The sequence below is a fragment of the Passer domesticus genome, chromosome 5 (genome assembly GCF_036417665.1).
Source record: "Passer domesticus isolate bPasDom1 chromosome 5, bPasDom1.hap1, whole genome shotgun sequence".
Taxonomy (NCBI): domain Eukaryota; kingdom Metazoa; phylum Chordata; class Aves; order Passeriformes; family Passeridae; genus Passer; species Passer domesticus.
In genome coordinates this window covers 38,697,391-38,713,186 of record NC_087478.1, presented here as the reverse complement: position 1 = coordinate 38,713,186, position 15,796 = coordinate 38,697,391, and the positions used below count along the sequence as shown (strand labels likewise).

Genomic DNA, 15,796 nt, shown 5'->3' with positions numbered 1-15,796 from the left:
CTATCAAAACCAAGTGAATTAAAAGCAGCTTCTTAATAATGTAGAATGGGATACAAGTCATATCAACCCTCAGTAACTTCTCATTAGTATTTCCAGTGTCGGCACATAGGAAAGGAGAACACATGAGCTCTACTCTTACACAATTAACATGATTTCAAGTATGTTCAAGGCTTCCCTAAGCATTTTAAGATAAACCAGCACGGCAGACTGTTTCAGTTTTATCCTTCTTTGCGAAAGGAAGTCACAATATCCTTGGCTACAAACCTTCACTCCTGTAGACTACGCTGATTTTCTACAACAGATCTTATCTAACCTTCTTTTGATATAGCCAGAAGAAATATGTCATTAGATGATGTACAGCATTTCTTGTTTCTACTAATCCAAGGTTATGCAGTACACAGCTTAAGGGATCAAAGAGATGAAAAGGTCACATGTTAAAACAAAGGAAAAAAATGCTAAGTTTCTAAGACTGCTATCAATAGCCTTTCCTAATGATTATGTTACTCCCTCCATTCTATTGTTCAGACTTAAACACCAAAATGAAAAATGAAGATTTTTTTTTCTAATTTCCTCTCCCCTTGTACAAACAGCCGTAAAGAACAGGGTAATTATGGTGTGTGTGTTAATATGCAAATTCAAAATAATGATAATGAAAGGTATTGACAATCCTTGTATCTTATCATCAGCTTAGGACAAAAACGCTCAGCAGTACTTATTAGGTAGTAAAATAGGACACCAGCAAAGATGATCAATACAAATCATTTCAAAACCACTACTCTGCATCTGGTGCCATCATTTTAGTCATTATGGGATAAAAATGCTTTTCAAATAAGCTAACAATTCCAGCAGATTGCATCTTTCTCGGTTGACCTTCAGCTACAACATCATCCCCACCCCCCTCACCACTGCAGGAAGTCTACAGCAGAGCTAGAGACAAATCTCACAGCACCAAAGCTGTGCCTGCCACCACTCCTGAGCCCTAAAGCCAGGAGGAAGACCAATGAATCTAACATTATTCATAAGCTAGAGACACCTGCAAAGGCCAATAATACATACCTTCTTTCAGTCTAATGCCTTTCTTGCTACAGGAGAGGATCTGCTTGATTTCACTTGCAAAAAACATAAATTGGAGCATCTGAAATACGTAATTGTGGTTGTGATTATTCCTATTTTGCTGTGAAGCTATCAGATAGAACAATACCATTACCCATTACATCAGTTCTATGTGTATAACCTAACTGCATTGTTCCTAAGTTTGTGGTCTGATCTGTCGCTGGAAAGAGTTTTATTTTTCTGCACAAGAAAAAATGCTGATACCATGAATATATTTCAGAGGCAGATAAAACAAAACAGAACTCCATTCCTAATTACATTAAGAGGAAATAGAAAGGACATTTTGTCTGAGACAAAAGAACACTGTGTACCATTTTGCTGAAGCAATGCTGGGTGAGATCACTGGTCTGTTTTCTCCTTAACATGTTTCATCCACAGTTAAGCTTTACCTTTTAATAGTAAAAAGAGCATCTACAACCAAGAGCATTGAACAAATCATTGAACATGACCAGAGGGCAAAATGTGCTGCAGAAACAGACACACAAGGCTGGCAGGCGTGACCACACATCAATACATAGCCAAACCCTTCTTGCTATACACTCTTCTCTCCAGACTGAGCCCTCAGGACACTCACAATACCACTATGAAGAAGTTTGGTGTCAGGCTTTCTGTCTGCAGTTTCTAGAGGGCTTGGTGGGGTTGCTTTGTTTGGTTGCTTGAGGTTTTGTTTTGCTGGGGTTTTTGACTGGGTTTTTTCCCCTCTGAATCAAGCAGGGTAGCTGAAGAGTGTTTATATGGCAATAGCCTCTGACTACAACAAAATGAGATGAGGTTTTATGGTATTTCCCAGTGTTCCCAGCCCATGTTAAGACAGAAAACAGAATTCTATCATTATTACATTTCTAGGTACACACCAATGCTTTTAAAGACCTCTCATAGTCCATGAACACAGGGAGCAGTGCTGTTTTCACCAGCATCTCCACACCCCCGACTATCCCTGAAACACACATGGTGTAAACTGAATAAGGAAGAAACAGCAACCAATTAATACCCATTTCTATGGAACTGTTTCTCCAACACACATCTCCTAATTTCACCACCCAGAGAAACTGCATGTAATGGGGAAAGGATATTTGGACTATAATGTATAATTTGAGCTACACATACAGTCATACAATGACAGTAATTCAGAAGGAGGAAGAACTTGGAAGATGGAAATGAAAGAACACAACCCCTGGTTTAGGTTAAAAAAATATAAGCCCTGGTTTAGGTCAGTAAGAGAGACCAACAGGATGGCCAGCTAAGACACAAAATAGAAAAAAAAAATGGGGAATGGAAAAGATACTAAAACAATTCATGAGCATTTTTTCCCCAATCCTATCCCTTGCTCCACTCCACATACACTCAAGCAAGTCCTTAATATTCTACAGTCCTGCCAGGGAGTTGCTTTGAAAAGCTAAGATCTGGGACACGTGAAAACAATCCCAATCACAGACAGTTAATTTGAACTTATGATCAGCCCTACTGTTTTTTTTGAAGGGAATGCAATGATGAACAGTGCTGTCCAATGACTTTTCTTTCCCAACATTTAGTTCACAGTCAACCGAAAAACAAAATTACTGTGTTGCTGAGGCACAACTTTGCTCAGGCAAGTTTGCTCACAGCACCAATTTAAAACTTTCCCTCTGTCTCAGCAAATATTCAATTCAAAAGGAACAAGCAGCACAGAGGGAAAATGTAACAATAAAATCCAGTCAAACAGCCAAGTTTAAAGGCTACACTATACTAGCTGCTAGAAATTCTCAAAACAAAATTCCTGTATTTTTAAGATCCCTTTCCCCTAAAAGGTCCTTTTCACACACATACTCCTCACCCTTCTATTCCACATACATAATATACCTGGTCTGCCTGGCAAAGAGAGATGACCAAGACAGATGAATTTTTATGCATGCAAAAATGTACTAACACTCTCGAGAACAATCTGACTGCATGACAACACAAGAGTGAAAACTTTATGGTGAGCTTCTATTAAAAACCTCACATAACATGTTTGTCTAAGCACATGTGTACTTCCTTAAAGGGAGAAACCAGCTTTGACAGCTATAGCATGTTTTATGAATACAGCAAGGCTCTACTGTTTTTTTTTATCTTGGCTCATGCAAATAGCTCCATTCAGTTACTAGTTTATTCAAAACTGATGAACCTCCAGGGAGTTGTAAAAACAGGAGAGCTTATTTTCCAGTCAAACAGTAAAATGAAAGTGTGATCTCTCTTAGCTCCACAAACAAATCTGGAGGGACAATGGTAAGCAAAATTAATTACGTCTAGTCCCTTAACTTCAAATACCTCCCTTGGTAAGTAGACATTAGAGGGAAAGCTGTTATCATTTCTCTTAGTTATTCAGTGCGTATAAGGCAACAAGAACTTTAAAAAGTCCATCATTCATAGGAATATTCACTGAATCAGCATATACTCTAGGTGGGGAGAGATGTTTGGAGGCCATCTCGTCGAAGCCATTGGACAAGGCTAATTTGGAAGAAAGATCAGTTTGCTCCATTATCTTGATCAGTCTAGGCTGCTTAAGGGCTCCAAGAGCAAAGAAAGCTGAGAAACCTCTTCCAGTGCTTAGCTACATACACTGTGGATACTTATTTGCCTTTTACCTAATCAGAAATTTCCTTCAACAACATGTGACTGTTGCCTGCCATTTCCACTAAATGTGTCCAAGATCTATCTCCTCTAAATGCCCTCCTTTAGAGAGCTGAAGTCAGCAGTCAAATCCCCCTTAGTCCTCTCATCTTCAACTTGAGCCAATCAAATTTCATCAGCCCCACCCCTACACTTACATCTTTACCCTCAAACCACCTCAACATTCATCTGCTGGACTTGATCCTCTTCACAAACTCTTCTCTTACACTGGGAAGCCCCATACTGCGTGCAATTCCCCAAATGCAAGCTCTCAGGCACTGGCTAAAGGGGAGCCACTGCTTACCTTTCCCTTCTGGCTGCACTTTTCCTCATATGGAACACTATCCTGTTTGGCCTTACCCGTCTCAAGAACACAATACAATAATATCCAAGATACTGCAACAATATTTAACTGAAAGTAGTGTGATAAAAGCTAAAATAAAAAAAAAAAAGAAAAAATGTAATTCAAAGCATCATTCACTGTTTTATAACAAAAGAAAAATTAACACTGAACATATACATTGGAAAAAAGTAATGAAAAGTGAATTTTCATACTAAATAATTATATACTTAATCACTACCTAATATGTCATGATAGTTAAAGGTCCAAAAGTCTTATAATACTCTTTAATCTTAATATTTCTTGATGTTTTTTAAAAATAATGATTTGGGCTGTTAAAATAGCATGTTGGATTTATCTATTGTGTAGGAAAAACAAAAGAAAATGTCTTTTTTGTGCTGTTTTATTTCAGTTCATATTAGCTGCACTAGATACATCCAGATCCTCCAAACAGACAGAGGATTAAGCTTTTGAAGAGCCTGCCTGAGCAGCCTAAGCAACGGCACGCACGGAACCAGCGTCCTGTCGGCCAAACAGGCTTTGCTCTGAAAGGCATCTGGCAACAGAATTGTGGTCTCCATTTACGAGTCTGAGGATCAGCAATGAAACCCTACTGATGAACTGCACAAAAAAAAGCTTGAATACGCTCTTACAAACCCTTAAATCACAGCCAACTTAAATATCATGAAACACAAAGTATTTCTGGCAAGGCATTTCCTTATAGACTCTTAGAGAAGACTAAGCCATCTGCTTCCTCAAAAATCAATCCTGATGAAATTAAATAAAACAGGATAGTATTGCATGAGATCACAAGAATGGTACTTAGGTGTTGTAGAGCAGTGTTTTGCAAATGGTTGAGCTCAGGATGATGGGATTCAGTATGAAAATTACAGATTTATCACCATCAAGGAGGACCTAAAATCATCATTTAGGATACTGGCTCAGGAGAAAAATAAGATAAAAAGGAGAACTGGAAAAATCCTTTAAAAATTCTTTTTAGCAAGTGTCAGATAGCAATTCTGCCAGCTTTACAGAACACAACAATCTGACAAGATAATAAAGCAGTCAGTTTACTTATCTGGAAATCACATGTGTACGTACCAGTGGACTAACTTGGGATTTCATAGAGACAGTGCGCCATATCAGGGATTTTCTGAAATCTCAACACATCACAACAAACATCATTATTCATGCTAGAAGTTAGATTTTGCTCATAACACTAAGAATATTAGCTTTGCAATACTGAAGTGTTCTGCTGCAGCAAAATTTATTCAGTAAATCAGACTAAAAGGATTTACCATGTCTTTCTGAAACAAATGTTTCTAGCCACTTTTTGGTTCTGTTCACTGTACAAAAGCAACATTTGCATCCCTTAGATGTAAATGATTTTGGACATTTGGAAGAATAAGACATTAGAGTACGTGACAGTTGTAAGTGCTGTTTCCACATTTTGAAAGATCTATATTCTCTCATTCAACATTTTTTTCATGAAACATGAAGTATCAAGCACAGATTCTACTCAGAGGCTGCTTCTGGCTGAAAGCCCTGCTAAAAGAGATATTCTGATTCTCACCTAATCGTGTAATTGATTTTAACAGACTTGTTTCAGACTAGAGAGCTGAGAGGCAATATAAGCTGAGCATCTTTGACAACCTGCGTTGTAAAGAACTAAAAACATACATTGTAATAAAAACCTTTGCACATTTCACTATACTGTAAAACATTATAGGAGGCTCACTACTTCATACATATCACGTCTTCAACAGTAGTCCTTTAGATTTTCCCTAGGTTTTTTTCTTATTCCAGTTTTTGATGTGCATTTATTCATGTACGATTAAAGTGAAAGCTAGTCAGCAACCAGAGAAATGTAGTTTACTCAAAAAAACAAGCAAAAAGCCCCTCAATGCAGTAAGGGTGTTGCAGCACACACTTATGCAGCAATGCTGAATCTCATCACTAAGAGTCTCTTTATTTTTTAAAGAAAGGCGTTCTGATCTTAAAAAAAACAGTTTAAAAAAAAGAAAAAGAAAATAAGATAGCAAATAGTTCAATTGATAACACAAGGCTTTGATTTGCTCCCATAGTTGGTGTAGTTCAACACACATCCACTTTCCCAGATGTTCAAAGATCTCCTCTTATTCCCAAAAACCACCCTAGTGAGGATACTGACCGGAGGTCTCCTGGCCGGCATCACCCATATGCCCTACCCCAGCCAGGGCACATCCTGAAGCTTCCCAGAGCATCCAGGGTGGGAGTGGATGCCCCCATCACACAGTCACTGCTCTGCCTCCAGCAGCAAAACTGACAAGGGCTCATGCAGGTCAACCGTGTATGTGACTTGCTGGAGCCCACTTGGGAGCAACCCTCAGAGCAGCACTGATAGTGGCCACTAAGCTTCCCACTCTACTGCATTTTTCCTTTCCAGGATTCAATAGGATTATTGCATCGTGCATCATCACAGAAATCTAGAAACAGTTTGAAGTTAAAATAAATTTTAAAAAGTCAAAATATGCAGAAGCAACATTACATAGAAGTATTGCTTTTACAGCCTTACACTTCACTATGGAAAACAGATTTTATGGATTTATGTTTTGGCCATAAACAAACAGCAAATTTCATCAGGCTTTTTAATAAACTGATATGTGTGATTGGTTTGATATCTGATGTACTAATTCTCCTGTAGAGTCAGCCTGTAAAATCTTGCATTGTTTGGCTTCATTTATTGTTATTTATTACTTGTGCTACAAATACAGCAACTCAAATGTCAACTAAATAGAAACTTGCTGTACTTATAAGGCAGTCTGACTCCTCTGCTCCCTCTCCCCTCAGAAAGCTGATGAAGTGAACACTGAGGAGCACTTCAAGAGAAGTGGAGGAAAGACAATTTGGATTTTCAACTTTTCCAATGGCACAAGATGGTCCTTTTCTCTAGACCAAAATTTCACCTTCCTCTGGATGACAGAATGGCAGAAGAACCCTTATAAGCACAGCCCACCTCTTAGACTCACTTCAAGCTCTTTTAACACACCTGCTCCAAACTCCAATGTTCTTTAGTGGGGATGCAGAACTTGTTCAAAACTCAGAGACTATAGATTTTAACAGACAAATGTTCAAGAAAACCAACTCACCTTTTTTTCATACTATACAAAGAAAGACAAAGTGAATGGGAATGATCACAACTGCAGAAATTATGCATTAGGCACAGAAGTAAATATATCTGCCTTTAGCTTTCTAGGAGCCACAGATGCACAGACTGCAGGCCTTCATTAAAAACAAATACTGAAAAAATTGCAAAGCACTTCAGCAGAAATGTTGCAAAGCCCTAGACTATATTTTTGTCCAGTAATTCAACACATTTACAAAAGGAATAAATGATTGAAAGATAAAAGCATCTAATATAATTGAGGTCACAGGATGTCATAACATTCCTTTCGTGCCTTACATTGTGAATTTATGTGAAAATATATTTTTTAATGATTTTACTCAAAGTCCTTTTGGGCTTTGAGAGTGCTTCAGTTTGATATTTTCTAGCAGAGAATGCAGGCAACAGCATACTTGCCTCTTTTTGTTTTTTTACACTAGGTATCCATAACATTTTTTTGACATACAACATTTTGCAGCACATACTCCAAGAACAACTGTCTTTCCTCTGTATATTACCTACTTCCAGAAAATAGCATCTGGGGATTTAGAGAAGTTTTTCCCCCCCACAGGCTAAATTTTTGCATTAAAAAAATACTGAGCCAGAAGTTTCCCTCACTAACAAAAGTGCTAATTCAAGCCTGCCACACCTCAAAACAAACTTAATTGACAGCAGTAGAGCTCAAGGTCACAATCAGATCCTCTAATCAGCAACTAACTAGCAATCCATTGTTTATATTCGACATCCCTACACACTCAAATGCAGAAAGGTGACTTTTTCCATCTCAAAAATACAAATTTGTGGCCACTCCCACACACTCCCCTTTTCATGTGGCTCTGAACTGACAGCATGCTGAAAGCATAACCAGCCCTATACTCTCCTTTATTTGACTTGCACTGCTACAAAGCATCTGCCTTTTACTCTCCGTGTAGGTTAGGAGGAGATTTTTGGTTTACTTTTAAGGAATAGCATAGATATTTTTGTAGCGTGTGTATATAGCTGCTACTTCAAAGTCATGTAACTAAACATTGTTTCTCATCATAGTTGTCTTAATTGAGTGTGAGTTCAAACCAATTTCAAATCTGTGTTTCAAGAAACATTTTAATTATTAATATTATTCTCATATAAGTGTCACCTGTCTGTAACACTGTATTTTAAATGTTATGCCCACTGGAACTATTGTGTTACCTGTGCAGGATTCCCTGCACACATAAATCAATGAGGCATCACTTATTGAGAGCTGGCACAGAAGAACCAGGAGACACCACACATGCAAACACTTAAGATTATATGAAATACAGGGGGGTAGTGGAATCACCTCAGGCACATCCCTAAACACAGAAGAACACTTTCTCAGTAAGAGGTCTTTGTTAATAATTTTATTACAGAATATTTACCTGAGCTCTCTCCTGCTTTCATTTTGTGCAAGGGACTTCAAAAGAGCTCAAGGATGGGATAGAGGCCCTATCATACATCAACTTCAATGACAGAGCCATACTGAAAATCAAGAATAAGTTATTTACCCTAGGTCTGTATAAACTATTCCTCCTTCACACTTTTAATAAATGTAAATGGGGGGCTAAATAAAATACTGTGTCTCACTCCTTTGGTTCATGCAAGAAGTACTCCTTTCAGAGAGCCAGCATCCTTCCAGTGGCTGTCTAGCATAATGATGCCAAGAAACATGAGGAAGGACACTGTACTGCACAGCTACCAGCACTCCCCTCCCAGATCTCAGCCGAACTCAGACTCAAACCCAGTCCCCTCCCTTTTTTTTTTAACCTTGAAATATGATCTCTTACCTTTCAGCAAACTGATGTAACTTCTGGCTTCAAAGGCTTTCCAGGAGTCAGCAGGGAACAGACTCTTTCCTTTTGGAACTATTGTCCAAACATACTAAACATGCAGTCAGAGGAGAGACAAAAGAGGTGGGAAGAGAGCTGGAAGGGCAGAGTGGGAGAAGCAGGATGCTCACTAACAGAATAGTAATCCTGACTCCAGCCTGATGATTACAGAGCATATAAATAATTTTGCTAACCATTTTAGGCACTTTTTTTTCCAAGTAGTACTGCAGGACTAAAATGTTACCATCTTATTACAAAGGTTCCATACCTTCTCAGTGGTTTCTCATGGGCAGCTCCTCACAGCACTGACTTTTTCTTCTTCTCAGCACAGCCAACAAACTCCATCCCACATCACCACCAGCCAACCTGCTCTTTTATAATACCCCTCTTAACTGGATCCAGCTGTGGCCTATTAAGAGCAGGCTTGTTCTTAATGCTTGATAATTAGCACAGCTGTAACTCCTTAGGGATGAGATTACCTTCACCACTATCTCAATTGTCCTACCTTCTATCTATCCACACTAAAAACTTCCCAGAGCTGCAAATCCCATTGCTAAAATCATGTCACATTACAACAAACATTAATAAGGCTAATGCAATCATATACCTCGATTTCTGAAACTCATTCACAGAAAAAATTTCCATTTAAAAAGCTCAAAGAGTTAAATAAGAAACATGTAAGGTGTCAGAGCCAAAGACACGATAAACAGCATACATACATATCTTACTATCAGCCTTCCCCACAGACCCAGAGAATCACATCTTCACACAAAAGGAACAACATAAATGTCAACAGACCACTTCAGGAAAGAAATAAGCAGCAACACTGGATCCTAAATTCTTGCTACCTGAGTTACAAAGTACCATTATTTTTGCTCAGTTTCACAGTGGATCAGATGCCTGGGGATGCTGAAGCCTATCCGACAAGCTCTGGCTTTCTCTGGTGTCTCCCAGGGCCAGTTATTCTCACATCCTTCACACTCCTTTGCCTAAAGCCTGGAGGCATTATTCCCTGTAAACAGTCATGCTGTTACCCGGCTTAGTAACCATTCCAAAGACAACAAAGTAATTCTGTCCTTCAAAATGCACTCTGGTTTCCTATCAGGTGTAAAGCCCTACAAGATAATGCTGAGAGCTCTATTTCTGCCTGTTAGTATTAGAGTCCAGGGGAAAGAAAAAAAACAACAACAAAAAAAAAAAAATCAAAGCCTTGTTTCATGTTTTTTGTTCTACTGCATGTTTGCTTTTTAAGCACACATGAAATTCTTTGATACTGTTCTGTGAATACTGAAAAGAATGCTGCTTCTACTTCCTGTACTTATGAGGAAAACAATCCTCAACAAAATATTTTAGACCACTTTATCACTTCAGAAGACTTTACAAGAAATAGCACATTTCCAGAGAGTGACTTCCATCTCAACACCATTGATTTCACACACAGCAGAAAGGTGGACATGAAGTAATTTCAGTCACAAAATAGAGGGATGATTTTCAAAAACCACTGATCTGCTAAAAGCTGCCCTCAAAAAAGAAAAACCAAACATGTCTGTAAAGAACAACTGGAAGACTATTAAAATATTTTCTAATAAACACTGTTTTAGAAATCCAGAGCCATAAATGTTGACTAAAAAATGCTTAGAAATTCGTTTTCAAAGACACATTAAGTACATGAATTAACCATTTTTTTGTTGTTGTTATGATAATAGCAAGCTGAAAATGGTGAACTGTGTGAATCATGAAAAAGCAGGGAAAGATTTGTTTTTCTTAGCTGAACAGGCTGCCAGACCACCACCAAAGACTTCTAGATGAGTAGAGCACCAGTGGACCAGGCACAATGTGATTATATAAAAAAGTGTGTATTTCATTTATATAGTCCAGTGTCACATGATTGACCTTCATAACCTTTACACGGGCAATGCTTACTGAACTGAAGCAAGGCCACCACTACAAAGCCCCTAAAAACGTATCCAGAAATAGCCTTTGATCTTCACCATAGCGAAACCAGGCAGATGTGCAGGTTCACATCACCCACAGCAAATCCTATAATCCCTGCCTCCACCTTCCAGGCATAGGCTGCAGATGACATTTCACATAATCCCTCTGAACTTCTCAGTAAACATTGCCTTCCCTTGTCAAAAACCCAAGCAGTCAAATAAATACCACAGGACATAGCCATGTCTACATCTTGGCTGCAGAAGGACGAACCAAACTAGTTGCAATGACTTAGAAGCTGACAGCCCAACTACTGATCACTGGGAACAAGGAGCAATTAGGGTAAAAGCACTGCATTTTAGGAGATTGCCCAGCTGACAATTGCATATTAGCAACTTTCTACTTGTGAAACGTGTCTCTCCAAGTTCTATGGCCTCTATTTCCTTCCTGCTGGAGTCACAGGTTCAAACAGGAAAAACATCCTCCCTAGGAGGAAAGCACCTTTTACAAACATCCCACCTCTCTTCCTCCTCCAGCTACAAAAACAATGTAACAACAAAAAAGCCACAGTTCCTGCTTAGCTGTCATCTCCGGTGTAGATGTGGTCTTCATAACCTTAAATGCCAGACAACTCTGGGAACAAAGGGCTCCTCTTCCAGAGCTCTTCTCATCCTGCCTTCCTTAACCCACAGAAAGTCAACATCACCGCAGGTGGCCACAAGCTGCCATCTCTTTCATATCAGAACAAAACCAGACTCACCTTACAGTGATTGCCAACCTCCCTCTTCTAGGACTGTCATAAGGCTGTGCTAGCTATTGTGTGGGTTTTAAACAATGACTATGACACTTATTTAGGGCTGGGAAGGACCTCCTGTTTCTCAAGACATGGAAGTTGTTCCCCCCTTCCCTGAAGAAGTTTGAGGGATGCTACAGAAGTTACAGGTTATACTGTACTGAGGATGTCAAGTGCTGACTGCATATAGCACTTCAAAGACAGTTTCCTGACAAATACAGTGTGCCAGCCACCAAAAACAAATACCCATAAGACAATGTCTGGTATAGCAAAGATGTAAATTTTTCCCTCATCTTTATTTGATCAGATTTGAATGGAAGCCAAATGGGACTCCTGACAAAATCTGGAGCCAGCACTTCAAAGAGGCAGACAGCAGTGAGGGGAGGGATGACAGAGTGACTGACAAACATCTTCCCAGCTTGAGTTGCATCTGTATCTCCATCCATCCATCCATCCATCCATCCATCCCCACCTGCAGCTGAGAAAGCTGCTCCTTTAGGAGCAGACCTTGGCTACGCTAGGATAACCTTTGTTGTTAAGGAATCTGAGCTGCATAACCAGGACGGAAGAACATGTCATGACTTTTTTTCTGTTTCATCGTTATGAAAAGCTAAAAATCTATTAATTCAAATGCTTTCAGCTGTGCATTTCTCCTCTCTAGTCTCCTGACTCTGAGAACTTCCTAATTCAACCATGGTTGTAGGCAGACCTTTATAATTGCAAGCTTCAAAGGAAATCACTTTAACTCAACCCAAAAAACTGGAAGCACCACTGAATTAAAAAGTATTTGGGAAATCATAAAGGGTGGGGGGGGAAGATAAAGTCTTTATAAAATTTTTAGACACATTTTTAGCAAACTTTTAGAGTCAGGTATGTTCCAGTTCCTTCTTTATTTACTGTGCTAAGATGATGCAAAGTAGAATACCCAGATGTATACACAAAAAACAATAACAATTATCCTATTTTTAATTCAATGTTTTAAGTATAAATTTTGAACAGAAAGCTCTTTGGAGAAAGCTCCAAAACAAGCATTTTATTTTATTAGCTGCATGGTAGCTACACACACTACTTTTTTAATTTACTCCTTCATGGAGTAAGATATTCTAATGAAAAAAAAAGAGAGGAGATGAATAAAATTTACTATGCATATTTTCTCTGAAGTTGTATTGTTTACTATACCTTTCAAAAAAAAATAAGCACATATCAGCACTCATAGTTATAGGTTTATCAAAAAATAAAATATTATACCCTCCTATTCCAGGTCAGAAAACATTTTATTAGCCACAGACTTTTAATCCCAGTAGGAGAGAAGAAAAATGTAGCATAGGCTAATCAGATTGTAAGCACCTCCATACTATCAAAATATCAGCACAGTCAGAGATGTCTCTTAACTATGTTTGCAATAGTTCAGAGGGAGTATTAGACTTGATCAGCTCTCATTTTGTTTGTCTAACTGAAAGAGAATCAAATGAAGGTACAAAAGCCAACAGTTGTGTCTTCATACAACCCACAGCCTCTAATGCTTAGATCTTAAGATCTGAGGCAGAAGGAAAGCACTGGAAGAATACCATTCCTTTTGATTAATTCTTAATATTAATTGAAGGTTTAAAGGTCTACATTCTTTTTGCTTCAATGTAATTCTCCTTCTATTATCATCAAAATGAGATTCAGGGAGTAGAAAAATTTTGCCCCCCTAGTAATTTTCAGACATTACCCCAGGTAGCATAATGTACAGGGATCTATATTTACACATAGCCAAAGGCTCTCATTTTCAGGGTTTCCTGAAAAAGGTTACCAGCAAAATGAATTCTCTTCCATAAGGTGTTCTCCTTGCCAGAAACCCAGAGAATACACTGACTATGGATGAGAACAGACTTTAAGGAGAGTAAAGTCAACATAACCTTCTCTTCCTAAAGTCTGGGAAAACAGAATGACTTCACCACCCACTTCAGAGCTAATCCCAGTTTGGACTTTTGCACACCAGTCAGACGGAAAAAGAAACTAAGTAAATTCCAAAATGAAGAAAACCTCAGATCCAAACAGCCCAGTCCCCTTCCAAGCAGTTTTTGGTGCCTCTCCTGAAGACATATTCAATGTAACAGGCAGCAGAAGACACCTGCTTCTGACAGCCTACTTGCAGAGTCTCTTGCAGATTTTGCAGACAAATACAAGCCATATTTTTGCACTCATACACAGTGATAGGGGCCACCAAGCAATGGTGAGGAATACCATTAACAATAGCACACTCTCTTCTTGCAGCAGCTTCATTCTTTCAAGAAATTTAAGGACTGATTTAGAACAGTAGTACACAGAAATCAAGACCAAGACCTAGATCTGGATTAGACTTCATGACCAAAACATTATGCGCAGGTGAAAGGCCACCAGTCAAAACTAAAGGTCATATCTCCCTAGTGTAAAGCAAAGGAGATGACAATACATAACTAATCATAGCTACTTCTCTTCACTGTTCTCAGTGTGTTGTGGAAAACTAGCTAACCATCCACCAATACTGATAATGTGCTTTCTTTTATTCACAAACTCTAACAGAGTTCCTTTGTTCCAAGTATACACAAATCAAGTTGCTAAGATCCTTTCTTATCCAGTACAAAATCAGAAGGAAAAAAAAAATCAAAAAGCAGCAAGAGCAGAGAACAGAAGACACAGTACTGTACTACATTCTTCCTAACTACTTGTATGCACTCATCATTAACAGAGAAAACTTTACATTATTTAATAACTTCTAATTCAGACAAAAAATAAAATGTTACAAATAAACAAATATGGTTTGAAGTTTGAAGACTCATGATGGGACCTATGCAAACTGAAGGGGTAGCTATATAACCATACAGGGAAAGTATGCTGTTATCCTTTGCAGATTAGCCACCAAGGAGTGCAGCATACTTCACTTCTGCTTTACATTCTGCTTATCCATATGATTTATACATATGATAGCTATTCATTCTTTTAATGCCTCTGATAAAAGCCTAACCTAAGAATGTTAAACCCTACATGAACCATGATATAGTTATTCATTATGTACTTTAATGCAGTGCGTACCAGAGCAGTCAGATAAATGAGTCTACAATCATTTTTGTACATTTTAAATACAGCCTTATCTCATTTGCTAGCTTCCTTGATAGGAACTTCTAACTATGACTAACATGTAGAGTACACAGTATCTTAAGTACCATATCCATGAGAGGTGAGAGCTTACATTCACCAGTTGAGTGTCAACAGCAACACCATTATTTTACAAAATGGGACAAAGCATTTAACAATTTTTGAAAAGCCAGTGTTTCTCTTCCTTCTTGGAAGAAAAGAAAAATAAATGTTTGGACCTTTACAGTCTTAAATGGAAACATTCCTAAATTTCTTGCCAAGAATTTTCTTCCCCCTACAATTAGTATATGGTATGCTATACAGTTTTCTTTAGTTATTTCCTGATAGCATGTTATTTCTCCTTACCAGGAACATTATAGTACTTAGTAAGGATAATTTCCACTGATGGGCAGAGACACTAATACCGTACCAAACAGTTCCTAGCAAAGCAGTTTCCAATCCTTCCACACTGCACAATGGCAATGCGATATACCACCAAGGATTTGGCTCAGCCATCAAAGCAAAATGCTGCAAAGACTTATCCCCAAACATCAGAATTCAGCAATGTCAAGATTAAGCACATAAATCTTTGATGTACCTTCCTTAAATAAAACTTACCACTTCATTTACAAGCTACCTTTGAAGCACATGTGAAACTGTCCATTTACAAAGCTGATTCTTGTGCTTGCAGCTCAGAAGAATCCAAGGAAGCCTAGCCTGATGAAGCCTGTGATATAAATCTCTGATCAAGAACTATGCAAGGCTTCCAGTATCAAGGAGGTTAACACATTTGTTTATAAATAAATCCCATAATTATTAAGTGGTGTTCATACAGCTCTGTAAGATATTTTAAAGATAATTTACATTTTAGAATAGCTGGCCTTCTTTGGAAAAGGTTGTATTTT

At 38.3% G+C, this 15,796-nt stretch overlaps 1 protein-coding gene across 6 annotated transcripts in view; it reads right to left on the bottom strand.

The window, feature by feature from the left end:
- Nucleotides 1-15,796, bottom strand: part of TMTC2 (transmembrane O-mannosyltransferase targeting cadherins 2) — a 234,089-nt gene that overhangs the window by 187,377 nt on the left and 30,916 nt on the right. The window contains exon 1 of one of the 6 annotated variants that reach the window (XM_064419626.1): nt 9,336-9,391. The exons of the other annotated variants lie outside the window; for them this stretch is intronic. The gene's annotated coding sequence lies outside the window, so the exon portion shown is untranslated. Of the gene's footprint in view, nt 1-9,335; nt 9,392-15,796 lie in introns of those variants that run through there. 6 annotated transcript variants of the gene reach the window in all.